Below are 18,974 nucleotides of genomic sequence, written 5' to 3' on the forward strand. Positions count from 1 at the left end.
ATTGCTAGAGTGCAAGTCAGGCCCTGCCTTGTTTAAGACAAGTGGGCACTATGAGACCCCTGCTTTTTTTCCCTTCCTAGGAGCAGTTTGCTTGTTTCCCCAGCTTGTAAGTCTTATCTGGCTGAATCTTTTTTACTTAATTATTTTTTTTCTCTCTTTTGCCCCACTGTTTGTTCCAGACTCGGAAATTGTTCTCTTCGTTGTCAGGATGTACATGTATGGTCTTACTGCTAATGTGCTCAGACAGAGAGGGCCAAGAGCAGCAGCTTGCAGGATGTCTCATATTTGGAATGACATGAACTACCCTTTCTGGAGTGTCCTCCTAGGAGCTGTGCTTAGGAAGGAAATGGTATGGAAGGCCGTGTAGGAGTGTGAGAATAGCATTGCAATGTTTGGAATGCAGGATAAGCATCACTTGGGTGGGCTCAGTTTTCCTCTGCTTTTCAACAATGCTGGGTGCCAAGCCTGAGGAAGACTGCTGTGCAGAGGTGAAGGAGCTGGAATGTATTCTTCAGTTGAGGTGAAGGCAATTCAGTGAAACTGATAGGCATCAAACTGAATAATGATTTTAAAGTATTTTCACATGATGTCTAATCTGTGGAAATTCACTACCACATAATAGCACTGAGGCTAAGAGCTGAGCGGGATTCACAAAAGATCAAGCACTTATGAGTGGAAATGTTCAGACTTGCTTTAGCTAAAGAACTTGTTTTAGAAGTTGTATTTTTCAGACATAACCCAATCTCTTAACAGGTAAAGGATCAAAGAAAGGGCAGTTTGTTCCATAATTGTCCACTGAGGCCTCTTGCTCCATCCTCTAAACCACCTTGTATTGGCCTGTGTCAGAGGCAAGGTACTGAATCACACTTATTTGCCATGTTAGGTTGCCCACTAACCTTTCTTTTTGTGATACCTGCATTAGGAAAAAAAGCCCACCAACCCAAAAATAAAACCCACAAAGCACTCCAGCTGCTCTGGTTAGGCCTGGTGGTTGAGGATTTTAAGCTGGTGGAGAGCAAGGTCCTTGGAAAGATAGTGCAGTCTGTGGATGAGGACTGTCTTATTCATGGATGTGAAGACATGCAAGTATTGTCTCTTCATGCCGAGTGGTCAGGCAAAGCGCTTTGTGCTTCTTGCCTTTGCTTGTAAGAGGGAAAAGAATGTGTGGAGTTTGGCCTCTCTACGTTGCAGTCTTGTAGTGGACTTTAGTCTGGCAGGTGGCTGAAAGGAAGGGCTTTAGGGCTGTTCAGATGAGAGCCAGTATGTTGTAGCATGAGCGTCAACGTACTGGTGTTTGGGAAGACACAGCCTGTGTCCAGTGCTCATGTCCAATGTGTTGAGGATCAAGAGAATCATCAGTGCTGCTTGGTCAAGTAGGCATAAATTTGATTTGATGGATAGGATAATAAAGGTAAGTGGCAGTGGTACGGAGAGTGGTATGTATAAAAAGGTGTTTGTTTGTAATGTTTCCCTAAACGCAAGGGGAACTCCTGAAAGAAAGAGTGTGAGTGTGGATTTTCAGAGCTAGGAGCAGGTCATGCAAACCTTGAGACCCCTGTATCCCTCCCTTATGGGCTGTTCTGGGAACAACATGTGCTTTAGGGCACAACATAACCCTTTTGCGGCAGGAATAACAGCTGTGAGTAGAGGGTTACAGAGTTTCACAGAAGTTTTGTGGTGCTGAGAAAGTGAAATGGGTCAGAATTGGAAAGTAAGGTTTCCTGCAAGGGTGAGGCTGGTTTTTAGGCACAGAGGACCTGATCTGCTGCTAGTGGCAAGAGAGAACTGGTCTAAATTTCTGATTTTTAGGGGTCAGCAAATTCAGAAATGAAAGTCCCACAGTGACTACTGTGTCTTTGGTTGAGTTCTGTATTTGTATTTTGGCTCTGCAATAAAGCTGGCTTTGGCAATGTTGTAGGAATCATAACTAGATTTTCTTACTCTTGTGTTTAAAGTCTCAGTTATCCAGCTACATTAATGTAACACTCATGCATGAACGGTTCTGGAATCAAAAGGGACAGATGAGGTAGTTTCTCTAACTATTGGGGAATTAGGCTTATAAAAAGCCCTAGACAAGTTTTACCTTATAGCATTTGTTTCAAAAGTTATTTTTCCAAGATATTAGTTAGATAATCGTTGTGGCAGTAAGGATTTTGACCATTATTTTAGCAGGGTAACTGCTTTTAGACCTGGATATGTCTTGGTGCACAAGCTTTATACAATTCCCAAAGATACCTTGCTTCATTGTCTCCTAAATCAGATTTCATCCTGCAGCTTTGCTCCTCATTAGTGAGGACTCTGCTGCTGCCCAAAGGGAAGGTTAAAAATATTGTAGGGAGATGACTTGAAATCTGATCTATCTCACATAACTGAAAAGTGATGGCAGTTAATTCTACTGTTCTGTTTTTTTCTTGTGTGTTTTTATTTATAATTTTTTCCTTATTGAGAACTCTTCCCCCTTTTACCTGTGGGAGATCTGTACCCAGTGTATTGTGTGCACAGCCTTTTCAAATGGGATCAAAAAAAAAAAAAGGAAAATGGCAGGATATTTGTTTAAAATTAGAATTGTTTTAAGTAACCTTCCTTAGGAATGGACTTCAAGTTCTCATCCTAGCTTTGAGTGGTTTCATTTTTCTGAGCAGAAAGTGTCTCATGCACTAAAGTATGCAAAATGTATTTCTTGAACTTTTAGGATTGAATTTCTAAGCATTGCTTGCATTATGGATTTGTAAATACTAGGAAATGAAAACTTTGTTTAGAAGGATTTTCTCAGGTAACTGCATTTTGCTAGCGATCCACTCCTAGTAGATGTCTGTGTAGGCACTGAATCCAGTTTCTTCTAGGACTAGTACAGAGTGTCATTTTTTAGGAACTTCTCATACTAGGTTGGATTGATTCCTGCAAGCAAATCACCCTTGCTGGACTGTAGAATTTCTGTAGAGTCTACTTATAAGTGTATCCGTTTTTCCTTGATTAGATGATGCCTTTGTATATAGGTCCCCAGGTGTATCTGAAATGGCTGTAAGAGAATTCAATGTCATCAAGGCTCCAGCTGGATGGAGAGAGCTGTATTACTATGCAGCTCCAGAGATGATTTACTACCCAACTGACAACTTGCAATATAAACATTAGTCCAAGCATGATCTTGTCCCAAAACCCCACCTACGCAGGGAGCCAGGAGTCTTCCTGCCACGCGCCATAAATCGTTTACGGTTTGCTCATGCCCGTACATTTGAAAAACAGCTGTGTATTGAGGATTAGCAGTTTGCAGAAGGCCCGTGCGGGGGCTAAATTAGGGTCTCTTGCCCTGGTGGTGAATACCGGTATTGGAATAGCGGGAGTGCTTCTCTGCAGTGGAAGGCAATTTACTCTGGGAATGGGGGGTGGGTACAGCAGCCAGGGAAAAGCGTTGGACTGCAGTGCTCCAATTTGAACTCAGATGCCTGACTGATAGTGGCCCAACATGGTGGAAGATTGAACAATTTATCCTTAGCTGTGTGTTTTTTTAATTTTATTTATGTATGTATTATTTCTATACATTTTACATGCGTGTATATATATACATACAAAATGCAAGCAGACGAATTCTGTCTCCTAGGAGCTGAAGGATGATAGAGGTTTTGGGTCTTTTTTTTTTTTTTTTTTACAGTGTGAGCAGTGGTTTCCCTTTTGCTAGCCCATGGTAGCAGAATCAAATTATATACAAGGCCATCTGGGGTTTCACAACTAATTTCCAGCTTTTATTAAAAAATTTACTGTGTCACTTGGATTTATTACAGCTTTGCAACTCAGCTCCCAAAGTAAAACTATTTTTGTGGTGGCTGCGATAATTTAAATTACCTCCTGGAGCTTCTAATGACTAACTTGTGTTGATGGTGAAACCTCCCATTTGTCCAAACCCTGGCAGCACAATCTGTTTGATAACTCTAAATGTATTGATGCTTTTACATCAGTGCTGAGTACATCAGAGCCTAAAGTCAGTAGGTGCCTTCAGGTCTTTCTGTAATAGAAGACAATATGCAGATTTTGCTGTGCAAATGAGACTAGGCAGTACAGTTCAGATACCTCCTATGTGCTGGCTGAAGGACCAGCTGCTGAGTAGAGCAGATGTAAGTAGATCATTTTTAGCTGGGTTGGTGTCTCCATCAACAAATCCTTTCTTGGGTGGGTTAGATAAGAATCTGGATGGAATGTGTCAGGAAGGGTGCCCCCTTCTAGATGCAGCATTAGCTGAACACAAGTGCTTCTGGACTGTACCATGAGCATCCATGGGGCCATGGGCAAAGCCAGTGGGCTCTGGGTAAAGCAGGCGACTTGTTTCCAAAGTGACACAGTTAGAAGGGTTCTTACTATTTTGTTGAAGCTGCTGCACAGGCGTCCCTCTGAAATAAGACCATTTTCCTTGAGTTTCCCGCTCTGTTCTCCTCTGTCTTAGGATTGGGGAGAGTAGCTGGAAGGGCTTATCCTAGGCTTGTTTGAGCCTAGGAGTTGCCTCCGTTTTTCTTACTCCTTTTGGTGAAAGGCTGTACAGTCTGTTTGATTCTTTGTGCTTTGCTGAGATGGAGGCCAGATAGCACCAAATACGTTTGTGGCTGTTTGTGTGGGCATTTGAGATTTGGAAGGCACCTGCTAATGAGTTGTAGGTCATTTCATGTCAGATTGGCTAAGTTTCCATCAGGCTGTTTCTTTGTTGCGGCAATGCATATGGACTGTGTATGTTTGGGGATCCCTATTATCTATCTCAGATGGAGAGGGCTTTCCTCCTGTTTGCTGCCTCCTCTCTCCCCACAAGAAAAAAGTAATCACCTGATGCTGGAGAGCTGTTAATCTCCAGATTGAATTAGATGTTTTGCTGTTACTTATATAGACTTCCCAGATATATACAGAGGTTAGAGAGGGGCGTGGATATGTGATCGTATTTTGAGCTTTCCCTCCTTCTCCTTGTTTTTGATGCTGCTCTTGGAATTCACCCTTCTCTTTTCCTAGGAACTGGTGTGAAGGAATTGCTGTCACCCAGAGCAAAACTCAATCTGCTTGCCTCAGGGCCTTGCCCCTCCAGGTTAGGACTTTGCCGGACTTCCATGGGCGGCCATTTGTTTGTGAGCTTACGTTACCGGAATCTTCTGGGGTAGGTCTGAAGGGAACAATACAGGGCACTGGAAATCTCAACTCAGAGACGCGGGGATAGGGGAGGGAAGGAAAGAATAGAGTTAGCAGTACAGTTAACTCTACACCCCACCCCCCTGCTTCTTTTTTCCCTGTTTCCTCACCTGCCCAGCTGTGTAGTAGGTTAGCAGTACGTGTCTGTTCTTATTCTTATGAAAGTAGACTTTGTTCTCTGAAGACTGCTAATCATGCCCCATGGGGGTGTAATCAGTTATAAGGTATTTAATACAGTGCAGGCGGGAACAGGCCGCCTGGCCGGGCTGGCAGATTGCAACACTACAATTATAAAGGGCCCCTTTCCCCCACTCACCCGCCCACCAGTGGCAGGATGAGGGTTGTACCTTGAAACAGTATTAAGTCAATGAAAAATAAAGATGTAGTGGGGGAAGGGGGAGGAGAGGCTGAAGAGGCAGCTCCTATTCCGGGAAACAGGCAGACCTACATTCTGTGAGAGCTGCAGCCATTGCAGGTTGCACTGTTGAGACTTGTGGGAGTTTGGGTGCCGTCACCATCGAAGTGGATTGTACAGGGATGGCCCTTGGCAACCTGTAGAGCAGCAGGGGCTTCCGTCCTCCCTGAAATGGGTTTTCTTGTGGTGGCTGGGGTTGGAGAGGTATGGAGTGGTTAGAAGTGGAGAAGCCCTTTCTCCTGCATGTGGTGATTTAGACACCTAATCTGTTTGGGTGCTTTTGTAAATCCTGCCAGGCTTCTATTTATATCTTTGGATATAAATCTATTGGTAAATCTGGCCTTTCATGCCTCTTTCTTCCGAGTACTGGAGCTACTGCAGCAGCTTGCCTTACTGGCTTAGAAGGGAATAGGTAGCTTGAGGCCTTGAATTTTAATGGGCATGGGAAAGTCTGCTGGACCTCATCTGGTCTGTTCTTGTTACCTAATACCAGACCAGTCCCCTTGGTGAGGGCCTCGAAGTGCACATGTGGAGTGTGGAGCAGCTGGGCTACAGCCTTATAAACCATCCCTGCTCCGGCAGCTTGCTAGATGCATTGGCATGTTTCTGGAGCTTGTGGCTACACTGACCTTTCCCCTTCCAGGTTCCCCAGAGATTACAGCGTTTCAGCCCTTCGTTGGTGCTCTTTGAATTTGCTGACACTGTTTTGTGCAGTGACAGCACAGGGCTCCCTCCATTTGCTTCCTGGAAAGTAGAAGGGAATATGCGTTCTACCATATCTGTTTGTGTTAAATAGTTTCTGTCACTTTTGCCTTATGAAATCCTGCTCCTTTCTGGCATCCCTGTGCTTTGCTGAAGTTCAGAACCTACTCTGAAGCACAGCAGGTAGAGGCTCTTTTTTTTTTTTTTTGGCAGCCTTTGGGATATTGGTGTAGATTCAAGTGGGATATATTCTTGTTACAGTGCTTGTGACAGTGTTGGCTTTCCTGCTTGGTGCTGAGAGAACACTGGCTATTAAGTCTGACAGCTGGCCCTTAGCACTGAGCAGTGGGTTTTTAGGAGTGGGTTGATGTTTAGTTGTATTTCACAAAGTCAGTGCGGATTCAGAACATGGGGGGTTCACAGTACAGACTTCCTTTTGTGCACTTGAGAATGCTGCTGGCAGCTTCACCTCCTGATGCATCCTCATGTTTTTCCCTTCAGAGTAACTTCATGTTTGGGAACCGTGAATTCTTTGGAAAGCTTTGGGATTTTCAGGAGCACCACATGAAAGAGGAGTAATTTTTTTTTCTGACTCGAGCATAGAGTCTGTTTGTGACTCTAAAATAGGTTCAGCAACGAGAGGTTACCTGATGTCTTGGGTTTTTGTACATCGAGTCTCTCTTACCTTGATCACGTAGGTGATCAGGTGTCAGTGCTGTAGGGGGAGGATAATGTACAATGAAGATCAGATCTGTTTCTGTGGGCAGTGGGGCAGACAAAAAGTATTACAAAAGGATTTTTGGGTAGTGAGGAGTGCCTGCATCTCAGAGATGCTGCTTGACTTAAGGTAGAGTGGTTTTCTGGGGATGGAAAAAGGCCTGGATCCTTCCAAGCACCCCTGATGCCCAAAGTCAGCTTCTTATTCAGCTCTGCCCTCTCAGCTCAACAAGGCTCAGTCTTACGTTTGCCCCTTGTCTTATGGAAAAAGTCAGGGAAATTCCCTTCCCAGGCTACTGCACAGAGCTGTTCCTGTCCTGGAACGTGGTTACTTCCCAGTCCTGGTGGCAGCTCTTCTCCTCCCTATGGCTTGTGTGCCCAGTTGATAACTCTCCTGCCTTGCTCTGTTTCTCTTGCCGCATGGCTCAAGAAGTTGCATGAAGAACTCAGACTCACACAGACAAGTTTGAGGCTGAAGCAGTTGTTGGGGTCCTGGCAGTGGCAGGGCTGGCATGTGTGGGGAGCGTGGCGGGTGTCAGCGTGGTGGGTGTGTGGGCTTGCTGCTTGTTTTCCTTCTCTGCCTGGTGAGGAATGCAATGTGTTTGCCTTCCTTGGCCTGTGGTTGCAGCCACATTCCTGCACTGGGAGTCAGCGCGGCGGCGGGCGGCGTGCTGTTCGTGCCCCCTGGCTACATGCTTTCAGCTCCACATCAAAGGTGTGTTTAGTGTGTAGCTTGTGCCATTCCTGGCCACACCTGGTGGCCTGCAGGCATGCAGGAGGTGGAGTCTGGCTGTGTTTGCAGATGGCATTCAGGGTTCAGACTTCTTGCTTGTGGAAAGGCTGGAGCTGAGTCCACGCTAAACAACCCCAGGAATGCAGCGGGAGAGCCGAGCGGCACAGTCACTCCAGGGGCATGTCCTAGCAGCAATGTTTCCTTTATAGCTGCAGCAAAATAACTCATGCCTGCTCTTCCAAAGGAACTGACTGTTTGCTTGGGTGTGTTGTAGGGTTTAATTTACACCGATAAGGCCAATTAAGGTTGGATCGTCCCCCCTGCAGCCTGTGTGCTCTTGGCAATCAGTAGATGATTGAGTGACTCGTGCCATCAAGCTCTGCTCAGTACAAATTGTGCATGAGATGTCTGCCTGGAGATGGAATGGCTCTGGGATTTAATGCGGGCAGGAGTACTTCCCTCAGTCGGTGGGTAAATGTTCTTACACATATGTGCTGCAGCTGAACTGCTCCAGCTTCTTCTGGAAAAGCTTCCTTTTGCTGACTGGTATCTCAAGAGATGAGGATGGGAAGCTTGATGAAGGGCGGCAGATGAGGATGCAGATGCATTATTTTGGGATCCTTGACATGATGTCTGTGAGAAATGGTCACCAGTTTTATATACCCTTATCATGCAAGTCATCCTTGTCCTCTTTATGTAAGTCTTGCATTTGCCTGGCACAGGGAAACATGGTCCCTTTTGGCAGTGTCAGTATGGGCAGCCCATAGGCATGGCTTGTGGAACAGATAGCAGAGCATCTTCTGTGTCCTGGGTGAGCCCTGGGCTGTTCATTTCATTACCTAATATGTTTTGATCTTTGGAAATTGCAGTTTTCCTTCTGGCAATTTCTAGTAGCCTGAAATTCTGTGACCTGCCAGTCATTTCCATATTAAAGCTAGTCTTCTGCAGAAGACCTCCCTACTGCCATCCTTAGACCATAGCAGACATGAAAGAATTGGCTCTCAGAAGTGCTCTGGCTTTATAGCATGGCTTCTGCTTTTTAGCTGTTGCCACAGTCCCTGGGTCAGTTGCTGCAGAGCTACTGTTACCAGACTGGTCCACGCCACCCTCTCTCACAAAGGAATCATAGAATACCAGGTTGGAAGGGACCTCAAGATTCACCTGGCCCAATCTTTCTGGCAGAAACACGGGCTAGACAAGATGGCCCAGCACCCTGTCCAACTGAATCTTAAAAGTGTCCAATGTTGGGGAATCAACAGCTTCCCTGGGGAGATTATTCCAACGGCTGTTTGTTCTCAGTGTGAAAAATTTTCCTCTTGTGTTCAGTCAGAGTCTCCCCAGGAGTAACTTGTACCCATTACCTCTCGTCTTTTCCATGTGACTCCTTATAAAAAGGCAGTCTCAGTCTTCTTTGTAGCCACCCTTTAAATACTGGAACATGGTGATAAGGTCTCCCCTAAGCCTTTTCCTCTCAAGGCTGAACAAACCCAGTTCTCTCAGCCTTTCCTCACACGACAGGCTTCCCGGTCCTTTGATCATCTTTGTGGCCCTTCTCTGGACCCTCTCCAGCCTGTCCACATCTTTTCTGTATAGCGGGCACCAGAACTGAACATAGTATTCAAGGTGTGGCCTGACAAGCACTGGGTGGGATAATGACTTCTTCATCTCTGCTGGTGATGCCCTGGTTGATGCAACCCAGCATCCTGTTGGCTTCCTTTGTCACTGCAGCACACTGTTCGCTCATGTTGAGCTCGTTGTCCACCAGGACCCCCAGGTGTCTTTCCACAGAGCTGCCCCCCAGCCAGGTAGATCCCAGCCTGTGCTGCACTCCTGGATTATGTTTTCCCAGGTGCAAGACCTTATGCTTGTCCTTGTTGAACTTCATAAGGTTCTTGTTAGCCCACTCTTCCAGCCTATCCAGGTCTTCCTGCAGGGTGGCTCTCCCTTCTGAAGTGTCCACTTCCCCACGCAGTTTGGTATCATCAGCAAACTTCATCTGGGTACACTTGATCCCATCATCCTGATCACTTACGAAGATACTAAGCTGCATTGGACCCAATATCAATGTCTACTTGTGTGTCACTTTTCAAGGCAGGACCTCAATGATAAGTGATTAGGGGAATGTTACTTGTTGCAAAAGACTCTTACCATTGTGAAACAGTTGGAAATTATTCACATTGGGCTCTCTTCTCTCTTGATTTAATGTAAACTGGGCGTTTTATTTTGAACTAGTTGCCACTGACTCCATATCTGACTTTTAGGGCTTGGGTGTTGACGAGGGAGTGTGTTGCCCGAATCTTCGTTTTCCTTCCTCTGTTCTGCAGTGCCAAACTGAACAATATGCCCTGTGGCAACATGAGGTGTAGCAAAATATAAGTAAGTCTAAAAATGGGCTATGTGGAATGTTATTGATAGAACATTTAAGTGTATATAATCACTGGGCGTTTCAGCTTTGTCATGCAATATAGGCTATGGCTGCAAAAATGGAGATCTTTTTTAGGATTAAATACTGCCTCTGCTGTCACTTTCCCATTGCCAGTAAGAGAGCTTATAAGGGTGCTGGAATGAAATGGATGTGACATTGGCTAAGGAGGAAGGAGGGCAGATTCTTGGCTGCTTTCTTTCCTGTCAGTGAGTTTTTTAATATGTTGTGAAGAGAAAGTGACTAGTTCCTTGTTTTGGCTTCCATGCTCGCTGTCAGGACTGTGCAGGAAATTGAGATCTCTGTGCTTCTGTTTCCAGTTCCAAACACCTCTGCCGGGGAGATGTGCTCCTCTGGCTAGAGCAGTAACCCTCACCAAGTAGCTACATCTCCCCCTGGTGGGACAGGGAGCAGAAAGCAGGGCTATGGCTGGACAGTAAAACTGGGAATTGGTCTGATCCTGGGGCACTTTGAGCCCGGCAGCAGATGTGGTGTTTCTCCAGTTGAGACATTCCTTAGTCCAGAGTCACAGACTCGTAGAGCTGAGCTCGTGCAGCTGCATGAAGCTGAAGGCATGAGCGAACAGCTTGCTGTCGGCACTGAACAAACACCTTATCTTTGCAACATCTGCCTGGCTATACACTGGCATTTGTCCATGGTCTTTGCCCTTAGAAGAGCAGTGAGCTGCTAGCTCTTTGAGTGGTTTAGTCTGACCACCAAAAAAAAAAAGGGTACCTCAAACATGATGTCTTGCTTTCTTTAGGATATCTGGGACTGGTCATCCTCTGCTCTCAGTTAGAGCCCTTTTGAGGATAGGGGACTTCATGAGCAACTTGACTATCTCTTATTCTCAGCTTGCTCTCTGAAGAGCTGCACAGAGTTTACTTACAGGGCTGTCTACAGGGAGGAGCCCTGTGAAGGTGAAGAGCTTGTCTTCACTGCTAAAAAGGAGATGGTTTTCCTTAACCTCAGAATAATTAACAGACTTATGCTATCCCAAAGGATAACGGTGGTAAAGACCAGGCATTTCAGTTTTACAAGCGTAATGCTGGGCAGGGGATGTAGTGCTAGTCTGGACAAGCTGACCTTGTGGTAAAACTAAAGTGCTGGGTCTTTGCTGCAATTGCCCCTTGAGACAATTTATGCTCATTATTAGCTCCAGCTGAAGAACAACACTGGTGCTAGCAATGATGACAAATGTGAAAGGGGATGGTTGATGAATGCTCTGACTCTGCCCCAAGGAGGGATTGTGTCTGAGGGAAGAGCTGAAGCAACCCTGCTTGGTCTCAAGTGGGGCATTTGTGGTTATCCCCCCCATGGGAGGAACGTGAACGTAGGAAGTACGATACAGCATATACAGAAGGTCAAGCAGTGCAGCCTGTGAATGCTGGTGACAGGCAGCCTCCTCATGTACAGCCCATAGGGCAGGGGGTGGAGGTGTGGGTCCCCTCTGCTGAGGTTAGGATCCTGCTGATAAAAAGACTGACTGGAGCCCAGGTGAATGGAGAGAGAAGAGCCATAGCCAGTTGCGTGCTCTATACAGGTCACCAATGAAAGACGGGTGGGTGGATCTGTTTGTTTTTCCTAAACTGGATTAAACCATGTTGTATTTCTGTGACTGAACTCTCAGAAGAAAATCTCTCAGCAGTTCAGTGGTGCTGAAGACTAAGAGAATCATTTAAAAAAAAGACCCAACAAAAAAACCCAAATGAGGCAAACTGAGGCAGATTAACTACGGGGCCACACCACAAAAAAAGAAAGAAGATGCTCCAGGGTTACATTCTGCTTCAGGAGCCATGGTGCTCTATTGTTTACAGAGCTGAGACAAATTTTGTGCCTCTTCCTGCCCTTGGCTCAGGCTCTGAATCTGCTAGGCCCAAAGCATGTTTTTGAAAGCCATCTCCTTTCCTTGTTCTGCCTTTGTGGCCTGTTGAGATGAGTACTGCCAGTGTGTAGGTGGGTGTGCTCTAACACTCCACAGCGTGCCTGGGTGCAGAGACTGAGTGGAAGTTGATGGAGAATGCTTGATGCAGTCTTCAGAGTAGGCAATGGCTGTGACTTGGGTTAAGTGGAAGGTGTCTGTGCCTGGTAGGAATCCTGCTTTGCAGAGGAGTCAATAGCAACATCACTCATAACCTCTGGGAAGGGAGAGTGGCAGGATGTGATCAGCTTTGGGAAAAGGCTCTGAACTCCTTTCTCTTCTCTCCCTTTGGCTGGATAGGTTTATTCCTCTAACACCACTTCTGTTTCTCTCGGTGCTACCCTGCTTTTCCCTGCCGGTTTCTAATGAGGTGTTGCTCGTTGTAGGTGGAGCAAGGATCAGGCGGCATGGTTGCAGAATGACCCACTGCTATCCTCACACAATGCTGGAGTCTGTAATTTTACTTCATTATGCTGACTGCTGTCTGTATTCAGTGCTGTAGAGATCATAAAATATTTCTGTGCTAAAAGATCTTTCCTGATGAATAGCACAGAGGATGTCTCAAGTTTCCATGGCAATGCTTCTGAATGTGCTTCTGTCACCAAAGAAAGAGGGACTTCCAGTTGATTAAGGTTTGAGGGTTTTGTCTGAGAAAGGGGATGGTGGTGAGACTGCATATTAGTTGTTTGCCTGCCTTTGGGTAGTGCCTCTGACTGATACATAATCTGGAGAAAGAGGAACAGACATTTGACTAATGGGAGAGACGGACTGTGTCGTGCAAACTACAGCTGGACTCCTGGACACGCTTAACTGTTCAGCTACAGATGCAGCTGCACAATCACCCAACAGTTAAGCCTGTACCATTCTCTGCCTCTCACATCTGACCATCTGCTAGGGAAAAGCTAATTAAACCAAAACGATTCTTGCTGGGATTAAACCCCAGCAGCAGAGAATTGGGTATAGTACAAATATTGTTCTCCTACTGGATCAGGGTTGCTGCTTTATTTGTACTTACAAAGAATTGCAGGCTATTCAACTCAATTGCTGTCAGGTAGGTGTTTAGCTCATGCACACTTTCCTTCTCTTTTCTATCCCAGATCTCTCTTGTTTTAGATGCAAGAAATAAGGCTGTGTCTTGCTGAATTTTCTTGCAGTTCCTTTCTTATGAGAGCTGAGGCTGTCTTTCTTTAACGTGGAATTTCATGCAAAAACAGTGCACAAAGCTATTTTTTCTCCTCGTGCCTCAATTTCTTTACTTATAGAATGGAAATTATTCCTGCCTTCCTCGTTGCATGTATTTGTCCTAGAGTTGGTGTGACCACATAACCGTAGAATTGCTAGAAGCTACCAGTGTGAATCTAAGACTCAAGACCAAACAGTTTATTGTGAAAATGTGCCTGCAGCCCTTTGAGAAGTTTAAATCTCATAAAATAGAAAATGTACAAGTGTGGTTCCCTTAGCAACTGAACGCTTGTGTGTACCTATAATCCATGTTGCCATGTGATCAGGACATTAGAATAGCTCTTTCAAAAAAATAATAAATTAAATGGACTTACAACTGGTTGATTTCACGACTGCTGCTTGTACTCAGCAGAAGCGGCAGCTCACCATGTTGCTCAGAGTTTTGGCACAATTTAGTTTCTGGAGGCCAATGAGGGATTTAGTTCTGTGCAAGGGGCTGTGAGAGAATTCTTACTATCATCTTTCCATGCTGAACATGGAAAACTTGTACTGAAGAGGAAGTTAGTTCTGTATATAGTAGCTCAGACATGGCAGTAGAAGGTGGCAGTGAGGAGAGGGGGATGGTTGCGTTGCTGGAGTGGATGTGAGGAAGAGACCTGATTGGAGTGAGCTCGAAGAGACCTGACTGAAGAAGCAGGTAGAGATGAGAGTACCAAAAGAATGAAGATAAATTAAGTCTTGATATTCAGGAGGAACAGTTCAGATAGTTTTGAATGAACAGTGGAAAAAACCCCAGTAATTTTGGAATTGCTGGAATTTAATTTTGACAGATATGTTTCAAGGCGAAATGCTGTGGAAACTGAGGAGATGAGAGGTGATTTTAGAGTGTGAATTTGTAGCATGATAGATCTGTGACCTCAGACTTATTTTGTGTATGTGCTTACCCCACAGTTAACAAGAGAACTTCACATTTTGATGGAAGAGGGGCAGTAGTAAGACCGTGCCTGGGGGCAGTTAGATAACGTGCCCTAACTCCACACTCCTCAGATAAGCTGTTGGTGAGCCATACCTCTAGGAATGAGCAAGTGGGGAACGTTGCCTTCCCGGTGTCTGAACTGCTCCAGGTATGTTGGACATCAGCAAGAAAAAGCTGCGTGGGTGTATGGAAAGCAGGGTACAGTGCAAGTATTTGTGATCCCCCTTCCCCTCTTGCTTGGGGAGAGTAGAGAAAATGTTATGCCATGCTTGTCTGAGCATTATTATGGTGTTTAGTTGGCATAGGAGTAGCAAAACTTTCAAGTCATAAATGTCAATACCTTTAACACCTTAATATACCTTGCGTAGTGTGGTTAGCTTATATTAATTCTGAGAGACATGCCATTCTGGGGGGTTTTGGAAGAAAAAAACTCAAACACAAAACCTAGCAAAATCTTCTTTGGAAGTAGAAAAGGTCAAAAAAAGGGTTAATTTCAATATTGGTAAGGATTTTGCCATTGCAGGGAAGTTGTACTGATTTAACTTAATCAGATTAGAAACAGCTGTGATTATATTAGTGCAGCATTCTTGTATAGGCATCCTTAATTTAGTTTGTGTCCTGTATCTATCTATTTAACTTAAGTTGATTCAATGTAAAGTGCTCTTAAACTGAATTAAGAGCATTTACCCAGGAGGGTTATACTGTTTTACATTATTTTCTAAGTCAATTTAATTTAGTGGAGTATATATGTAGACAAGACCTTGGGGAAAAAGCTGATCCTTTTTATTACTTGCTGAATGGTATGTCATGTTTGGCTGCAGCCATGTGATCATGGAATGAAAGAGTCTGTTGTGGTACATGTTGGTGGAGGATGGGCGAACTGATCATTGTAAGCCTTTGTACAACTTGGTCGTTCTTAGCCATAGTGTTTGATTAAAGTAGATTGCTCTTCCTTATAAATTAGGCTTTTTCTTGTCTAGAACAGTTAACTGTGAGACCCCTGAAATGTTATTTTAAGGTTCCTCCTCAGCCTGCCAATAAAAGTGCCCGCAGAGCTGGTTAGCGTGCTGTGTATGCAGCAAAAGCAACATCTCAAAACTTTTTGCAAATGTTTAATGTTTCAAAAGATTCAGATGACTGAGCAGGTTTGAGCTGGACTTTTCTACACCTAGGCAGACCTTGAAAGAAATTTTGCTCAATTTCGATGCTGTTTCCTGGTCACTGTCTCGCCTCAAGTATGTGTGGTGAGTTACACACATACAAAGCTCATGGCCAAGGAAGGAGTTACTATGTACAAGAAGGGAGTACTACATTACTACAGTACTAGTACTGAGTACTGCAGCTGTCAGTTCTCTTTCTTGTTGAAAAGGATAAATCTAGTCAATACATCTTGTGTTTTCTGCTTGCAGCTGAGGGTTCTATGGGAACAAAACTGGCATGTGAATTACTCCGCAAGCGTGGTTGTAGTGATAGCATTTCAGAATAAAGCTGCCTGCTGTAAACAGACACTTCATTTCTCAAAATTTGCTTTTGCCAGCCCCTGCAAGCATCAGGGCTGGACTTAACGCCTCCTCAGCATTGCACGTGCTCTGTAGGCTGGGTCACTGCAACAACTTGTCCATCTGTCCTCTGTAAATAATGCAAATAATGTGCCCTGTTCTATTGTCCGGTTGTGTAGATACTACATAGTGTGTTAGCCATCTGTGCATCACTACGACTTACAGAGAGAATGTTCTGGAGACCATATTGAGGCAAGTACATAGGTTGCAGTAATGGAGCATTCTCTAGCATTGCTATATCCTCTGTTAGAGGGTTGGCTAAGTGACATTCAGTCCCTGGCACTGAGGAGCTGAAGACACTAGTTTTCCCAGAACTTCTGAAACCAAAGGCTGAAACAAGGACTGCTGATATTAATTGCTGGGGGTTGTGTGAGACTTAGGGAATACTTATAGGGGCTGAGAGTCTGCTTCTCAGTGGTTGAAGAATTTAAGCTGTCCCTACTTTGTCCTAATTAAATGCCTTTTGAGTTTATGCTCTAGGAAGGTAGTGTATGATTTTTTTTTTTTTTCCCCTTCCCCTCCTACACAGCACACGAGCTGACAGAGATCTGGAAAGGGAATTCCTACATGTTGATTTTCTACATAAATGGTCACCCACTCCTTCCTTCACTTCTTTTCAAATGTTTGCTTGCTGTAGCCATTCCCTAGATTGTGTCTGAGAAAGTTTAAGGCCATGGCTCCCAAATTTCCCTCATGATCTACCAGCTTTTGCCAGATACATGTTGTTAAGAGTATTGAGATTTGCTTTTTCTAGCAGGGCCCAGACAGTTATTTCAGGCACTTTTGAGAGTTCTCCTAAGCTCCATGAGTTGTTTTCTAATGGCCTGGTATACATCTCTAAGTATCTGAGAAACATGCTCCAAAAGTTTTCCCACATAAGATCTTAAAAGAACACAGGTAAGAAGACAGTGGAGTGGACATGAAGCCCAAGGTGCAAAGATGAAGAGGCTCTGGAATTTTGTAGCCTAAACTGCCTTGTGAGAGTTGAAAGGATCACTGAACAAACTAAAGAGATCAAGCTAACAGGATCACTGAACAAACTAAACAGGCTTCTGGTGTGTCAGCGTTTCTGGATGAGAAGCTGTCATTAGCCCCCAGTGTAGCTGTCAGTGCTGAAGGTAACTTGGCAAATGACCTTTTGCCGAGCTGGTCCTTGTGCTATTTCAGATGTAGCCATTAAAGGTGGTTCTGTGCTTTTATATGCATTAGAAAGCTAGTGTTCATTTCCTGGTCAGAATCTCCCCTGGGTATTTTTATTCTCCATTAACATTCCTTCTGGGAATTGGATTCGGGTCCTTTACTTCCTGCCCTGTTCCTGTTCAGATGTTAATCAGCTGTTGCATTCTATTCCAGTTACATGTTAGAGATGTTAGTGTTTCTTGGGCAATGCTGATCTGCCCTGGCTTTTATGAAAGGGTTAGGGAAGCTAAGCTACTCTTAACACAGCAAAGAAAGTAGGTAATAAAATGCATACTTAAGGTTATGGAGTGCAACTGAATTAGGGGGACTGGGATCTTTGTATTGTGGAAGGAGGGAGCGGGACTGTAAGAAAAGTACAATTCTGATTCCTTTTAAGAGTCTTCTGCAAGGTGCAATGGGTATGGCAGACAAATGATACATCTGGTGGTATTTACATTCAGCAAGAACTATGTAAGACTGTAGAGTCCAGGGATTTCATTTTCCTTGGAAATATGTTAGGTGTTAAGTAGGGCTTGTTACATGGACTGTTGTTCAACAGCTAGCCTGATCCCTTTTTCTTGATAGCTCTTGGAATTGTTCCCATGCAGGGAACAGAGGTTTCTGCCTAACAGTCAAGGTTAATTGGTATGGAAGAGCAGGAATGAGCAATAATCCTGCTGAAACTCGATTTTAATCCAAGAGTCACTATAATGCTATTACTCAGATCTGAATCGTGAGCATTAATGTACAAGCAGAACTGAGATGCAAGGTTCTGCACTAGGAGTTGTCATCCTTTTATTTTAAAATGGGCTTCAAAGTAGGCAGCAGCAGAATGGATCTGAGCGTACTTTTAATTGATATGCCTTCTCTGAATTAAAAGATCTCTCTCATCAAATGTTAAAGTGTCCTTTAATAACCTTGCAGTCCTTTTCCATCGTACTCGGCACCAGAAGTCTACAGGTGTTGCTTTTAACTTCACACAGCTTGTTTGGCTGTCCCAGACAAGACCTCTTGATGCAGTTACTGCATCATCCATCTTGCTGATTAGTTGATCAGACTTACTGCAGCAGCTCCTCACATAGTCTGGCTTGAGACACTTGGAGACTAAGGTTGCTTCTATCTGTAAGCATAGGAGGGCAAGAGTACAAGTCTCTCTTGCTTTTGCTTCTTGTGATGTGAGCAAAGAGACATTGTTGCCTCCTAAAGCAGGATGTGCCAATGTCCTGTACTGGATATGCATTCAGAGTATAGGCTGGCCCACGCAGACTAAAAATGCTGGGTTAGCAGTGGTGATCAGATATGTGGCACAGAACAGTAGAAGCATTTTTTTTACATGTAGGTATTACACTTGGAGTTTTTTGGAGTACACTGATTCTGTAATAGCCAATGAATGTTTCTCTAGTGTTGCATTCCACAAGACCAAGCGCAGGGTCCTGCACATGTGTCGGGGCAATCCCATGCACAAATACAGGCTGGGCGATGAGTGGCTTGAGAGCAGCCCTGCGGAGAAGGACTTGGGAGTATTAGTGGATGGAAAACTGACTATGAGTTAGCAGTGTGTACTCGCAGCCCAGAAAGCCAACCATATCCTGGGCTGCATCAAGAGAAGTGTGGGCAGCAGGTTGGGGGAGGTGATTCTCCCCCTCTACTCCACTCTTGTGAGACCCCACCTGGAGTCCTGTGTGCATGTCTGGGACCCCCAACATAAGAAGGACATGGACCTGCTCGAGCAGGTTCAGAGGAGGCCACAAAGATGATCAGGCGGCTGGAGCACCTCCCTTATGAGAACAGGCTGAGAGAGTTGGGGTTGTTCAGCCCAGAGAAGAGAAGGCTCTGGGGAGACCTTCTAGTGGCCTTCCAGTACCTAAGGGGGGGCTACAGGGCAGGTGAGGAGGGACTGTTTGTCAAGGAGTGTAGTGACAAGATGAGGGGTAATGGTTTTAAACTGGAAGAGGTTAGATTTAGATTAGATATAAGGAAGAAATTCTTTACTGTGAGGGTGGTGAGG

General features: G+C 44.7%; 1 protein-coding gene across 11 annotated transcripts in view; it reads left to right on the forward strand.

Annotated features, from left to right (window-relative positions):
• Positions 1-18,974, forward strand: part of TJAP1 (tight junction associated protein 1) — a 42,047-nt gene that overhangs the window by 3,840 nt on the left and 19,233 nt on the right. For 7 of the 11 annotated variants that reach the window (XM_074863390.1, XM_074863399.1, XM_074863394.1 and 4 more), the window contains one exon: positions 14,204-14,376. The exons of 2 other annotated variants lie outside the window; for them this stretch is intronic. The gene's annotated coding sequence lies outside the window, so the exon portion shown is untranslated. Of the gene's footprint in view, positions 1-4,986; positions 5,129-14,203; positions 14,377-18,974 lie in introns of all 11 variants that reach the window. 2 more of the 11 variants (XM_074863395.1, XM_074863398.1) reach the window with 2 other exon arrangements.

This window comes from Strix uralensis, chromosome 3 (genome assembly GCF_047716275.1).
Source record: "Strix uralensis isolate ZFMK-TIS-50842 chromosome 3, bStrUra1, whole genome shotgun sequence".
NCBI classification, from domain to species: domain Eukaryota; kingdom Metazoa; phylum Chordata; class Aves; order Strigiformes; family Strigidae; genus Strix; species Strix uralensis.